General features: G+C 42.3%; 1 non-coding gene and 1 pseudogene across 1 annotated transcript; one reads left to right on the forward strand and one right to left on the reverse strand.

The window, feature by feature from the left end:
* Positions 1-2,863: 2,863 nt before the first annotated feature.
* trnat-cgu (transfer RNA threonine (anticodon CGU)) lies at positions 2,864-2,935 on the reverse strand. The gene has a single exon. It is a non-coding gene; the product is annotated as a tRNA-Thr (tRNA).
* An 8,754-nt stretch (positions 2,936-11,689) lies between these two features.
* The window catches only part of LOC148825753 (antigen WC1.1-like), a 29,468-nt pseudogene continuing 25,624 nt past the window's right edge, over positions 11,690-15,533 (forward strand).

The raw sequence follows: 15,533 nt of genomic DNA on the forward strand, positions 1-15,533 counted from the left end.
GCCCTTTGGTGTGTTAATAGAAGGTTATAACCGCTACACCGCGCGATGTGGGGAGGGGTGATTTGCAAGCAGAGTTGACCTTTGAGAAAGGACTCGTCTCGGGATTATATTTCCACATTTTGAAGAGATTTTCTCCATTTCTGTAGCCTGATTTCCACTATTGCTAGAGAGCTGTAGAATCTGGAATAACCTATCCAGCTCTGGGAACAGTGTGTAGATGACAGGTTTGTGACTTTCTCATGAGCACGGTATATGAATCCATCAGATTAAAGACACTGTGAGCATTTGAATAAAATTAAGGATAGTCTGTCCCAGCTCGCCGCGATGGTATAGTGGTCAGTACTTTGTGCTGTGACCGCAATACCCGCGCTTTGAATCCGCGTGACAGCAGCCCAAGACAAGAGAGCTTCCTTCGTCTATATTAATTCAGTGAAGGGGGGCATGCGTGTACAGCGAACGATCATCGAGTTGATGTGTTGCCCCATACAGTATAAGCAATGTGAACCAACACTGCTTTACAAAGGAGCACTGCCTGAGCTAATCGTTGGTAAACTGGAGACCAGACCGACCTCTTCTCTGACGAGAAGAAAAGGACAGGAGCCGCAGTATTTAATATAAATAAGAGATTTCAATTTTCTGTGGTGCAACTAGTACCGAACACTTAATCTCGGGGTTGTGAATTCGAGCTCCACGCTGGTAAGAAATCATATAGGTTATGATAAATGTACTTTTTTAAAATAAAAAGTAATATTATAAAACTTTCCCGATACCAGTTTGCAGGTGACATGTATTTATAAAAATAATCTTTAGTATGGGATCAATAACCGCGCCAGAACAAATATCGGAAAGAATTTCCTGTCACTAAGGAATTTAAGTGAAGTAGAGACATAATCAGAAAATCTACATATAGGAAATGTTAGTTACTTTGTATGTGCTTTAGTGTTTTCTTTTATATAGTGAAAAAAAAAGTTCAAGGCGTTCTAGTCGCTGTACTCCTCGTAGATAATCTCAACGAAATCACAATACAGTACAGGACACGCAGTGAGGAGCTCACGCAACGAATAGTCTTGAACATGCCAAGTGTAAAGGCACACTGAACATCTGCGAAACATCACATCCTAGTTTAGTTACAGTGAGATTACAGACTGGAAGCTAGGAAGTCTCAGATCACTTTTTTATTAAAGGTTCAAGCAACCCAAATACCTTTGCAAGAGACATTTCAGAATCCCAGTCAAATCCAGTACGATTGCTGGATCCCTCGAATTCGGCTATATCACAGATCTGCAGTCCACGATTAGAATACTTAGGTGCGTGTAAGACATACTGCCCAGAGCATTTCTAAGACAGGAAATACATTTTCGTTACGAAATGAGATATACTGTACGTAGAGTGAAATGGTCTGGTACGAGTTCTAAGTTTGAATAGTTCAAAATAGACGAAAAGGGGTAATTACAGACTCTTTCGAAATATAAGAACATTAAAGCTGTGCGGACCTTATCTTGATTTACCTGGTTTAATCGTTTTCAGATAGTGTAATTGTTTTATTTTATGTACCCCTGACGATTCTACTGATGTTATAAGTGCTCTTGTTTATATTGAATCTATTTTGTTGTTCAAATAAAAAGTAAAAAAAAACTTTCCGGATGCGGCTGCTGTAAAAATAAAATGACATCAAAGGCGTTGTACGTAGAGTTCTGAAGCCTGCTCCACAGAAGAACTAGCTAAGATGAAAAGTTCAATATTCTACTGACAGGGCTATTCCGTCAACTCAGTTTCTTTCTGAAACAACGTTTTTCAAGAAAAACTTACACTTTGCAAAATTTGAAATAAAATACTTGCTTAAAAGTGCAGATAATTTTTTTCCCCAAAACTGTAAAAGGAGAAAACCGACCCGTTGGAGTCTCTGTCGTACCATTGCTCAGTGCGGTCAGGTCGGGACTAAAATGATAGTATGGTGCTGGTTCAAGCACATCTAGGCACGCCTTTCTCACTGTTCCATCGTGAACATCATCTAGAGAAAAAGTGGCATGTAATGTTTAATACATTTTTGACCTTATTAATAATTTGAGGGAATACAAATGCTTTGCATGTAATTACAGCACGTAACAACTGACTACCTGAGTCGATATCACCGGGCAATTTCCAATATGGACCAACATCAGAAACTTCAAGAAAAATAAGATTCCATATCTTGGAATGTAGGGCGGGAGAATTCATTTATACTCCTGTTGCATCTTGAGCTAAACTTTTTTTTTTAAATATGACGCAGATTTGCTCAAGATACTTGTAATCGCTTTAAAGAGAGTTTTCATGAAAACGTACATCTGCTATCTAGTAAAAAAAATCGCGCTATGGTATCTCATTGTATGTCCTTTTTTACTTAAAAAAGGTCTTCTTTAGCTCAGCTGGCAAGACCTGGGTTCGAGCCAATGCAGTGAGGCACGAACTAGGGTGGGAGCTGCGAGGGCACAAGCCCTAGAACCCGAATCCGTTACAATAACAAAAGGACATACATTGAAATATGGGCTATTTCGAAGTCGCAAATGTGAGATATAAAGTCGGAATTCTGAGTTACTAAGTCGCAATTCTGAGATACCATAGCGGTTTTTTTTTTTTACTCCCTGGCGGAAACGGGCTTCCATAGAAATCCGGGTTGTGAATAACAACTGTCACTACACACGATTGAGTTCTTGAGGCTGGCACCTCAGACCACTCAGCCATCCTGACAAGCGGTGGAGGATGCCCGTTGCTTTGTCAAAGGATTATTAACTACTACTGACAGTTCTTTTCTTATTATTACAGAGATTTCTACATTGCAAGACAATTGACGATTTAGATAAAGGTAAGTCGTGGTAAGCAAACCAGGCACGGACGGGGTTTGAACCCGCGCTCTTCGGTTTACGAGACCGACGCCTTACCACTTGGCCACCGCGCCCAGAACTTAATTTTCTTTTCCATCAAGGCTAATACATTTTGAAAATAAATAAAAAAAATCTTTGTGCACAAATTGCAATGGCAGGAGAAGTAAAACAAATATGATTATGATGTACAGTAATTGTTCACTTAGTGAAATACCCACTTTTTTGGCCCACTGAATATAGTTCTTCTGTGGAGCTGGCTTCAGACTCTGCTTATAGCGCCTGTCAAATAAAATAGATATTTTATTTTTACAGGAAGACGCATTCCGAAATGTATCTCTGCAGTTTTAGAAAAGTTTTGAATGGCATATTTTATACAACGCACAAACCGTATTCTAATTGCAGACTGCAGATCTGTGCAGCAATCGTACTACATTTCACTGTGATTCTGAAATACGTCTAGCAAACATATTCAGGTTTCCTTGAACTTTTAATAAAAAACGACTTCGCTTTCAATCTCTGATGTCACTGTAAACATCGGACGTGATGTTCCGCAGATGTGCAGTGTGTGCCTTCTTGTCTTATTCAAGTTTACTGGATTTTTTAAACGAAAATACAAACTGGACAGTTTCAGACACATGAAGACTCATAAATGTCACTACAAATGACAAATTTGTAGTGTAAATCCGCCGGGCTGATTTACGTGTCTGACCATCTCTCTCCTCCCTCTTTTGCAGTGAGCACTATTTTTTCATTTTCTTCCCTTGTAGTTTCCTCGCTCTTTTACTGTCCCTTTCTCCCACGGAGAGACGGAAAACATGCCGAAATCGTTTTCACCCTGTGTTTGTGCAACGTCAGTGTGTGAAGGGAAAGTAGTTGACGCGGCTCCAGTGGCGCAATCGGTCAGCGCGTGGTACTTATACAACAATGCACGGCAGAGTCATGCCGAAGTTGTGAGTTTGAGCCTCAGATGGAGCAGTATAGCCTGTCCTTAGCTACTGAAAGCAACTGTCCACTTTAGATACTGCTACTTATAGGTCGTCCTTAACACCTTATCTAACGGGATTGTAGCCTGTTAGGTATTTGCTGGAGATCCAGTCTAAATTAACATCAAAGGAACAGGTAAAGGTTTATTCCACGTCACACCCGAAGAAGGGTCCACGTTGTGTTTCCTTCTCTTTTCTGCATGGAATAAACCTATACTTTTTCCTTTGCAGCTGACGCACGTCACTACTTAAATTCCCATCAGCTGTGGACCCCCAGCTGATCTGTACACAGATAGATAGAGGAGAGGTCTACTGGGACTAAGGAAGCCAAAGTATGGGGTACCAAAGACTTGAAAAAGCTCTCACATTAGATTCTGTGTTTTTGTTGTTTCCCAGATTTGTTTTTAATGTTCTTTTTGTTTTCCCTTAAGTATTTTTTTATTTTATTTTCTGTAGTCGTTAGACTACTACAGTGATTTACCGAGGTTCCCGGAAGGCTTCTCGCATTGTGGTTGTTGTGTTTTTGGGTTACAAGTATTTTTTTTTCTATTGATAGGACCCCACGCATTACTGTGGGACTAGTTAACTTAAGTTCTTACATTGTACCTGAAATTACCACATGAACTACTACTCTGTTTTTCCTTTTTTTTAATAAAGGCACAAATGATGTTTTTTTTTTTCTTGTGGCTGATTGGCAATGACCCTACAATGGGTCATTGCTACGAACCTGGCTGCTGAAATTTGTCAACAGCTCTGTACTAAACCTGTTCTCAATTGCAACAGACCTAAAATAACATCTGCTGCCCATTAGATCTTACTGATGTAGGAGACTAACTTAAACCACCTCTTCACAGGGTTTAAGTAGCTCAGTAGTGGAACAGTCGATCGCTTTTGAACTGTTCTGAATGTAGTGGAAATAATATGGTCACAAAGTAACGAACATACAGTATTCACCACTCGCTTGAAATATTTAGCTAAAATTGTTTTCTAGACACCACAACTATTCACAATTAATTTGATCAAAACATGTCTTTATTAATAAAAGTGTAATTTATTAATAATTAAGATTAATGTAAACCTTTATTAGTAGCTGTATTACTGGTTAATCTGATGAGAATTCAGAACACGAGTCTCTCGCTCAGTAAACACGCTTTATCATTTACTGAGCTTTCGATGAATGTCTAAGTGAAAGACAAATTCACTATTTTCACTTTTTGTTTAAAGAACACGTTTATCACATGTTCTGCACTCCCGATGGTGTTTAACGGTGCTCTTTTCTACACACCTGATTTGAGGATCCCCAGCTAAAATATTTTTTACTTAACAGGCTAGATTTAAGCGTCTTTACAGAGAGCTGATTTGGAAGCCTCACATATGCAAATGGTGACACTTTAGTTTTTGCTCCACATAAGAAACTCATAAATCTGAATGCTTTCCTCTTCACCTGCAGCACTAGCATTTGTCAACAGTTTGTGGCATCTTTTCAACACAATATATTTCACCATGGACTGAAAGATCAAATGGTTTTGGAAAAAGATAAGGAGATCTCCTGGCCTGTTAGGGATCAAACCCACAACCGTGGAGTTATTAGAACGACAATTGATCCAACTGAGCTACCTGACCACATACACGTGAGGCTCTCTGTGCAGCATAACATTTAATTTAGAGAATTATTTTTCCCTCTGAATTTAAACCCTCACAATTATGTGTACTGGCTTTCTGGAAGTGGTGGATATGATGAAGAAGAGATCAGCCTCTGTGATGCAATATCAAGTGACACTGACCTTCTGTTATACTGTTCCCTGCTGCATTTTAACCTACTGGGGAAATACTGGTATCCATGCATGTAAGGTTTCCTCCTTGTCAAATTATTTTCAAGCAAATTTTTGTTGTTGAAAATAAACCTTGTGTATTTCCATGCTGTGTCCCTCTTCTCTTAGTGTCACCCAAATTGATACATTGTGCTCTGGCGATTCTTCAGATCATACCATTTTGTACAATACTGTATCATTATTGTAGAACTCATATCATTAAAGAAAATAAGGCTTTTTTTGTATATTTTATTATAATTGTATTTAGATGTGAAAATATGTTATTTTAATATCTACATGTAAATTTGAAAAATTATTTTCCCCCCTAAAAGCAGGCAGCCTAACATTTTCAGCTGACAAAAAATTATATGAATTTTTAAAGATCCAGACTGAAAGTTTATAAAATATTGTTTTACACTATATGCTACTGTTTTGGAAGTATACTTATTTTACAGGTGACACTGTGGTTAAAGTGTGTCAAAGTGTGAATTGTTTGAACTTTCATCTTTCCTGTCATTTGAACCCAGACGCCTGTAACAATCTGTAGCTATAACATTTCTGCAGTTCTAAGTGAGGTAGCGATGCTGTATATTTCAATGAGTGGATTTGTCCACAGTGGCTTTTCTCCTTTGTGTGGTCCAATGTATACATATTGATAACAAACATTTAAGTTTCCCTTTCCATTGGGGTTGATATTTTCATTGTGAGTTGCCAAGAGCTCCTTCATTTTTAATTGATAGTTTTAATATAATAAAAAAGACATTATAAGCACATAAAATGGTTCTAAAAAGTTTCTTGCAAAAAAATTGTTCCCATCAAAAGTGTTACATTCAGAATTTACATCAATGAATGGTTTCATTTCTTATTTCTGAAACATCAAATTGTTGAAAGAAGAAAGAAATCGGATGTTCAAGCCTCCCACACACTGGGTACACACACTGGTCTTTACCGCTGGGGTCAATTCTTGACTTCTTATTCTTAATATACCCTCAGTATATGCACTGTGACTGTAATAAGATCCTGTACAGGTGAGTCTGTACAGTGTGTCCAATAAGAGTCTGTAGAGTTGACTCTACACAAGGACAGAGGTTCTGTTCACTTCTTACCTGTTTCTGAATCTCAGGAGCTCTGACATTCCTCGAAGGAGAGGGCTCTTCTGGGGGTTGATGGGGGCGGCATGGAGCAGTTGGCAGGGAGTTTAATGAGCTCAGCGGGATCACAGGTGATTGAGGAGGTAGGGCGCAGGGGCGCCGAGGTCCAAAAGAGGAAGTGTGGAAAGCTGGTTCTCGTCCACCTGTAAAATGCATCTCCTGGGCTGTAGAGGCTGAAGACACACAGCAGACCTTGGTAATGGAGACACCCTTCACTTCCATTTCTGTATGCACTCTAGGTCCACATGTACTGAGTCTCTAATACTGTATTAGTCTGGATACCAGGTGCGTCTGCACAGTGTGTCCAATAATAATCTGTACAGATGATACTATACAGTGTGTCCAAAAAGACTGTACAGGTGTGAGTCTATATGGTGTGTCTAATAAAAGTCTGTACAGTTGACTCTACACAAGGACAGAGGTTCTGTTTTCTTCCCACCTGTCTCTGAGTCTCAGGAACTCCGACGTTCCTCAAAGGAGGGGGCTCCTCCGGGGGTTGATGGGGCCGGCATGGCACAGTCACCAGGGGTTTCTCTGAGCTCAGCAGGGTCACAGATGATTGAGGAAGGAGGGCCCAGGAGTGCCGAGGTCCAGGAGAGGGAGGGATGGACAACTTGTTTTCTTCAACAGCCTCGCCCACCTAGATCATGCGTCTCCTGGGCTGTGGAGACTGAAGACACACAGAAGACCTTTCTGTTCCTGCTGAGGCCTGCAACAGGTCAGACTGTCTAAGACTATTACAAAGAGAAAAAATAAACCTGCTATTCACAGACCTCGGCCACAGCCTCTCCCAGGTACTTCTGCAGGATGAGGTCGAGCTCGGCTGCAGCCTGGCCGAAGCACTTGTCCACCTCTGAGAAGTCACACCTGACCTTCATGTTTTTGAAGTAGGACTTCAGTGTCTCCTTCGCCTCCTCGTAGTCGTCCTGCTTCATGATTCCTGTGCTCTGGAAGGGAAAATCCTGGGAATAAGGGGAGGGAGAATCAGGCAAGATGTCCTGACCATGTCTGCTGCTGTCAAACCAAACCTCCATTATCAGACCTCCCGTTGTGTTGTCTGTTGTCTTCATTGTTTTAATTTTGGAATTTGGTCAAATTTCTTATCATATTTACCATGAAACTCCACTAACTCAGTACCAACTCCTGTACCAGATAGGGAGAACAAGGACAGTGAATCATCAGCATACCTCAATAATGCTCCACAGCGCCAGGCAGGAGACAAGGGGTGGAACTGTGGTGTCTCTTACCAATTACCAACAGAGAGCCAAAAGAGAGGGGGGTCACCCCACTGTTAATAGAGCCAATATAGAGAGGGGGAGTCACCCCGCTGTTGCCATCGATGACCAAGAGTCTCACCACCCACTCTATACTGGCCCCTAGTGGTGATCTGTAAGCGATGTGTCTTTCACCCACCCAGTTGAAATAACAATAATTGAGAGGGGTGACGCAGGTATCTTGGAAAGCTGAGGGGGACAGGAGTGTCAGCCCAGCTCCTGTGTACCGCAGTGCGAGCACGGGGGAGGGGTTTCAGGGACTCTCCAATCCCGCCGATCCAAATTTGGCCAGGACCTCATCGTACAGCTCCAGGCAGTCCAGCTGGACAGAGGACATCATGTTCTGAGCCCAGGTCCGCACCTGACTGGTGATTGGTTGGCTGACCTGAGGGGACAGGGGCACAGAGAGGGCATGAGGAGGACAGAGAGAGGGTATGAGTGCACAGACAGAAAACTGAGAGGGTCATCTCTAGGAGGACAAGGCCCTGCCCCTGGTCTCTCAGCAATCACAGTCACCATCATTACAGCTAAGAGCAAACATTTCAACAGATGTCACAGACACATTAGGCTCATAGACTCACAGCTCTAGGCATCCTGTGGTGAGACACAGGGGGAGTCTGCTCCTTCTTCCTCCAACAGTCTGCAATTGTCTCCTGAAGGATCTGCAGGAGGAGAGGTACTGTCCCATCAGATGGTAGCAGCAGACGTGACCCAACCCCACCTCCCCTTTCACACACACCCACACACAGGCATGACTGTGTCACCTTCATCACCACATCCACCATCACAACCCCCACTATCTTCATCATCATCACCTGCACCATCACAAGTTCCACTATCTTCGTCACCATCATCTTCATCACCATTCTAAAAAATGATCACCTCCACTAACTTCATCACCATATCCTTCTTCATCATGACCATCATTATGTCCACCATCATCATCAGCAGCTTTTTCATAAAGACAATCACCATCAAGACCACCTTCATTATCTCCACTATCTGCATCACCATCATCATCCTGAGCAGAACACACTTTTAGTCTTACTCTGTAGTAGAGTAAACAGTCTTTGCTCAGAGCCTCAGTATCGGTCGCCCCTCTCTGTCCTTTCAGGGTCATGCCCGTCTCTGTCAGTAAGTTGACTGCTTAAGTCTCAACAGCAACAGCCGACCAAGTTTATGTGTGTTGGGACAGGCTTATTCTTAGTCAAACAGTATTAAACACAGTAGTAAAACAGCATTTAAAACTGAGCAGGACAGCAGGAGGCACTTCTTTACATAGAAGTTGTGGGGGTGTGGAACAAGCTGTCTAGTTATGTTGTTGAAGCCGATATCCTGGCTTATCTCATGAGACCCTACAGTCAGGACAGGAGGCACTACTGTACTTATGTACTTAGAGGGTGGTCAGGATGTGGAAAAAGCTACCCAACCATGTTGTTGAAGCGAATACTCACGTTCCTCTGGGATCTGCCCCAGGCAACACTGTGCCGCCTCTCTCCCTGATTGGTCATTCCTCTCTCGCCTTGAGGGAGTTTCTCCCGGCGGTGCTGGGGAGGAGGAAAGAGTTACCCAGCCAGTCACACAAACACACCTTCATCATCATCATCATCATGGCCCAAGATGACCCTACATGACAGTCATCCTCGATCCAGAAGCAGTGTCCAGCTTCATGATCCCAAACATCCCTGCTGAGATCTGTTGAAGGGCCAGTTATACTAGACCAGGAGTCTCAAGCCCCATTCCAGTCACTGGAATGTGCATCTCAAGGTTTTCTTTTAAACTGGGGCTAGCCAATTAAACAATTAAGCTAATTATTTTCTTAGTAAGATGTGGAAATAATGTGTTCAATAATATATTTTAATGTCTCTCATTGTTGAAGACTCAAAACATTCAAGGCACAGTTAAATATTGTAGGCCCGAAAAACGGAAATTAGAATCGTTTTTCATTTAATTAAAAAACTGGATATACTTTGTAACCGAGATCTGGACAGAAAATCAGGAGACGAACCCTCTACGAATGGAGTTTGAGACCCCCTGTCTCTCACACCTTCTCACTCCTAAAAATAATAATACAGACTGGGGTCTTGGGTCTGGCTCCACAACCTGTGTTACCTCCTTCCTGATTTTGGGACATCAGACACAATTCTGTTACAGACACGGGCTGGACCAGACTCACAAGAACACACACCCACAGACACAGACTCTCACACACTAACACACATGCAGATGCACACACTGTCAGGTAGAGTCTTTCTCTTCCTCAGGAGAGGACGGCAGAGCCCTGCTACTGCGATGAGCTTTAATTTCAGAAGGAGGAAGAAGAGGAAGAATCACAATATGAAGAAGACCAGCAGTGGACTCACAGCTCTCTGGGTCTGGGACCTGATTCTCGAACCCGTCTCCAGTCTCTGGACATCTTCTCTGCTCACCTCTGTTGACATCTGTGGACAGGACAGTTCTGTTAGACAAATGAGTTCGACCAGACTTCACTCTCACAGTCAATCAATCAATCAATTTTTTCTGAGATTTTGACTTTTAATCCAGAGCATCCAGGTACTTTATAAAACATGCCTAGAATATAGAGTATACATGTGTAATACTGTAGTTTCTGAACTAACTGCTTGGATAATCCACTGTTACTATTACTGCTATTACTACGACCATGACTACATATTCTAATACTAATTCTGATACTAATACTCTTGCTACTACTAGTGCTGTTATTACTAGTAATAATGATAAAATTGGTCTGGACTCTAAAAAGTGGTTCCATTCGCAAGCGACACTGAACCTCAACACCTGTTGATGGGTCACTTCTGTCAGACACACCAGTGGAGCCCAAGCCCACCTACACACACTGACTGATATACACCCACACATTTACACACATTATCACACAGACAGACACACACCCACACGCATTCACACAGAGACATTACACACACTCACAGGCACCACACACATTTATACACACAGACACTCACACACATATCACACACATTCACAGACACACATAGACACTACAAATACTCACAGACACACACCCACACACTCATAACTACAAATACATTATAACTAACACTAACACAAATGTCACTAACATTCCAACAGTAACACTATCGCTAAGACTTACACTATCATCATAACTACTAAACTACTAAACCTGACACAAACTACTACTACACTACTAATACTAATAATAACAGTAATGCTATCACTAAAACTAACATGACTACTAATGTAAATACTCTAACAGTAACTATAATAATCACTAATACTAATATTAACATGAATACTAGTGTAATGCTTACGGCCGACAGGCACTGTGTAAGAGCCGGCTTACCAGAGCGGTGATGTCGCCGCCCTTCCCTGTGATAGCAGGACTACAGCTACTGGGCTGTAGAGAGAGAGATCTCTCTTTGGCTCACCGGGCTGGGTCCCTACTGAGTGATGTGGGAGTCCCAGGTTCGAGCCCCTGACGGTGCGGGGCTGACCTAATGTGGCAAGGGCGCCTGCCTGAGCCCCCGTAAGCATTACAGTCTCCCCTGCTTAATTCGCCGTCCCCAGCGAAGGGCTATCCCACCCCACTTCTGAAACCAATGTAACGCAATGGGGGCTCAGGCGGGTCCCCTTGCTGCATTAGGTCGGCCCTGCACCATTGGGGGCTTGAACCTGGGACTCCTGTGTCACTCAGCAGGGACCCAGCCTGGTGAGCTAAAGAGAGATCTCTTCACAGCCCAGGGGCTGTGGTCCTGCTATTACTGGGAAGGGTGGTGAGGTCACCTGCTCTGGTAAGCCGGCTCTTACACAGTACCTGTCGGCCGTAAGCGTTACACTAGCATTAAAACTATCAGTAGCGCTATCATCGTTAATACTGACATGAACACTAGTATTAATATTAAAACTACAGACAGGTCTTCTGTGTGATCTGAGTCCCACTGCTCAGAGCTACAGACTGATCAACTGGTCACTGATGTAGACATGTCCATTGGTCTGCTGCTGCTGAGAATCATAATACACTGATAAGAGTGGCAATACTGCTGTTCATTAAGTAAAAATAATAATAAGAGATAATCACATTTTGCTCAATTGTCAGTCAAACACTTCTGACAGAGGTTTGGAGCCTGAATTACAGTAAAGACAATGAATCAGGGCAGTAATACTGAAGGGCTGGAGGTCCTGGAAAGGGTTAATAGAAGCTTCTTCTGACCTGGAACAGAGCCCACAGCTGCCAGATCAGTGACCCCTGAGCCCAGTTCACAGAGAGGAGAACCAGGAGCTCTGCTCTGTCTCTAAGAGGCTGTGAGGAAGGAGAAAAGGGGGCAATATGACTTGAGTCCAGGCTGTTCTGTCTGATATTATTCATGTAGCAGCACTGATTGTCTGAATGTCCTCTGGTCCTGGATTGTCAGGATAAAGAGAAAGATGGAACTGAGCTTCTGTCTGTTCAGGAGGTAGGAGTCTGGGTAAAGTATTAAGGGTCCCAGAGCTCTTTGTGTGAGTCTGAGCTGTGAATCTGACTGAGAGGAGATAAAGATTTTTTTATTCTGCCTCTGAGAAGTCTTTTCCTTTGGGAAATTATGTTACATCCCCTCAGATACTCTGCACAGACTGTCAGAGTGAGAGAAGAAGAGAGAGAGATGGACAGATAAGAGCACACACTGCGAGAGAGACAGAAAGGGGGAGAGAGAGGAGAAGGAGCAGGAAGACAGTGCAGGTGTTCAACCACACTGTGACCACAGGAGACAGGAGGCTTTTCTCAGCTGCTGAGGAGCTCAGTGCTCATGGACACTCAGGCTCAGAGGCTCTGGCAGCAGTCAGGTCTGAGAGCGTCTCCTCATACTGACACTGGAGCTCTGAGAGTCAGCCTCCATTCTGACAGGAACAGCCCCTCCTGTTCAGCCCTGAGAGACACACTGAGAGAGCTGTGTGGGGAGAGGACCTGTCACCCTGTAGAGCTCTGAACACTGGACTCTCCTGTGTCTCCCTGTGCAGCACTGGAGCTCTGAACACTGGGCTCCCTGTGTGTCTCTCTGTACAGCTCAGCTCTCAGCTGCCTCATCACACTGACACCCACAGCCTCACAGTACAGCCTGGCTTCCTGTGCTGGAGGAGCTCAGAGGAGCACAAACCATTGACTCACTGCAGAGTCTGACCTCAGCTACAGTAAAGCTCTGCCTTAAATCACTGCTGTTAGGCTGTATTAAGAAGGACTGTTTTTTTTTTCTAATTCATCATTTTGTTGTTTTTTCAAATGTGAAACTGACTCCTGCTCTTCTGCTTCCATTGCTGCAGTTATTATGGTGAAACTGTAACACAGGAGCTCTGCTATATTGAACAGGAGAGTTTAAATACAGCATGACTACTTATACTACTACTGCTACCACACCTGCAGCTGCCACTGACACTACTGCTGCTACTAATATTTTACTGCTGCTCCGACTTCTACTGCTACTACTACCAATAATAATAATAAGGAGGAGGAGGTGGGCTGTGTCCTCACTCTGTTCAGTACCAGTTCAGCTCCACTGTGCTGTTAGAAAGTTAGATATAGCTGCACAGGGGCAGACTCAGGATCTGAGGGACTCAACTGGAAGAGCTGCTGTCCACCAGACTTAGTACAGAGGGGGCAATCACTGCTGGGCTTTTCTTTCTTTTTCATTTAAATTATTGATCTCTGATCACAGCCACAGGACAGCCAGTTTTTATTCAGTCCACCTTGTCTCTGTATTCCTGTGCTGACCTGAGTGACCTCACTGCCACCTTGGGCATAGGCTTTCCTCACACTGTCCTTGACCAGGACCAGCAGATACTGTTGTCTGGAGACACAACAACTTCTCTGTGACTCACTGCAGGACACCAGTCACTGGACACTGCCTTACACAGGCAGCAAGAGACACAAGACTATATTCAGGGCACCGATCACTGGACACTGCTGGACACATCCAAATTTAATTTAGCTTTTTATTTTATATACTTAATTATCTTCATACTGATTTACAATTATATTACTTGTCTAGAACTACATAGATATTTTTAGTTTAATATCTGATCTCTTCCTGCCCCTGCAGCACCTGCAGCCCTGCTGTCTGTATCTGTATCTGTGTTTCCTCCTATGAGACACAGAGCTGCTCCTGTCTCTCCTCTCCTCCGCGCTGCTGGGAGTGTCTTCAGGGAGAGGAAGCAGTGATGTGGCTCTGATATATATGGAGAAGACTGAAAGGGCCCTGTGTGATTGGCGTCCCGCCTGTGTGAGAGCTTCCTGCTGTCAGTCTGAAAAGGCAGTGCTGTGTGTGATTGGCGGGGCAGGGGGCTGTGTTGTTACTGGGGGTCCAGGGTGCGGAGCAGTAGCTCAGTTGCCCTGTGAGCTCAGGGGTGAAGACAGGGGTCTCAGCTGCGCTCTGTCCTGATGACAATGGAGAGCTGCCTGTCCATCTTCTCTCTCGCTGTCCTGGTGCTGCACAGCTCAGCCAGTAAGTGACCAATCTTCTCTTGTCTTCTCCAAACAGGCAGACAGACAACAACTGCAATTTAAGTTTAAATGGAAAAGAAGCAAGAAATTTACATTTACATTTTGATGTAAAAATCATATTGATGTAAACTGATGTAAAATAAAAAAAAAGTCTATTATAACTTTATTTTTCTTGATTTGTAAGTGAGGAGAAATAATTGGTTGCTTAGAATAGTTCTAGTTTGAGATCTTTGTATTTTATTTTGAATTCAGAATGGAATTTATTAAAATTCCCAAAAATATAAAATATATTGTAATTTCTTTTTTCTTGGATTGTGAGGGAGGAGGAATAATTGGTTGCTCATAAGAGTTTTAGTTGGAGATTGGAGTTTTAGGTGGATATTTTATTTGACTTATTTTTATTTGAATTTATATGAATTCAGCTCTATGTGATTTAGTAAAAATATTAAAATTATAATTATATTATATTTTATTTAAATTAAATTAAAACTTTATATTGATATTGTAATTAATTAATTACATTAATTTTGGTTTTAAAACTCAGGAAAATAATTGATTGCTAGAACAACTGTATTTTTAAAAGCATCAGTTTTAATAATAATTTAATCTCTATCAATGTAAAATTATTCATAAGGTTGTAGTTTTTGATAGATAAAGAGCAAAAAGGAAATGTAAAAATTAGCTTAGGTGAGAGATTTTATTTTGAAGCATTGTGGGAATTTATCAAAAAGTGTTCTAAATGATTTATTTTTCTGGGTTTGAAAGTTTCAAAAATAAATAACAGCCTACGGTAATTTTATTGTTTAAAAATACAAAACACCATGGATGCAACTAGCATAACTCTGATGAATGGAAGTAGTCTCTCTTCAGTCATTCATGTCTCCAGTATAAATGTCAGTTAACTTCATATTAACATGTTAGTAATATATTACACAGTAATTCACTATTACACACTGGGAGAGCTGGGGTCACAGATCTGTG

Source organism: Atractosteus spatula, chromosome 10 (assembly GCF_055471065.1).
Source record: "Atractosteus spatula isolate fAtrSpa1 chromosome 10, fAtrSpa1.hap1, whole genome shotgun sequence".
Taxonomy (NCBI): Eukaryota; Metazoa; Chordata; class Actinopteri; order Semionotiformes; family Lepisosteidae; genus Atractosteus; species Atractosteus spatula.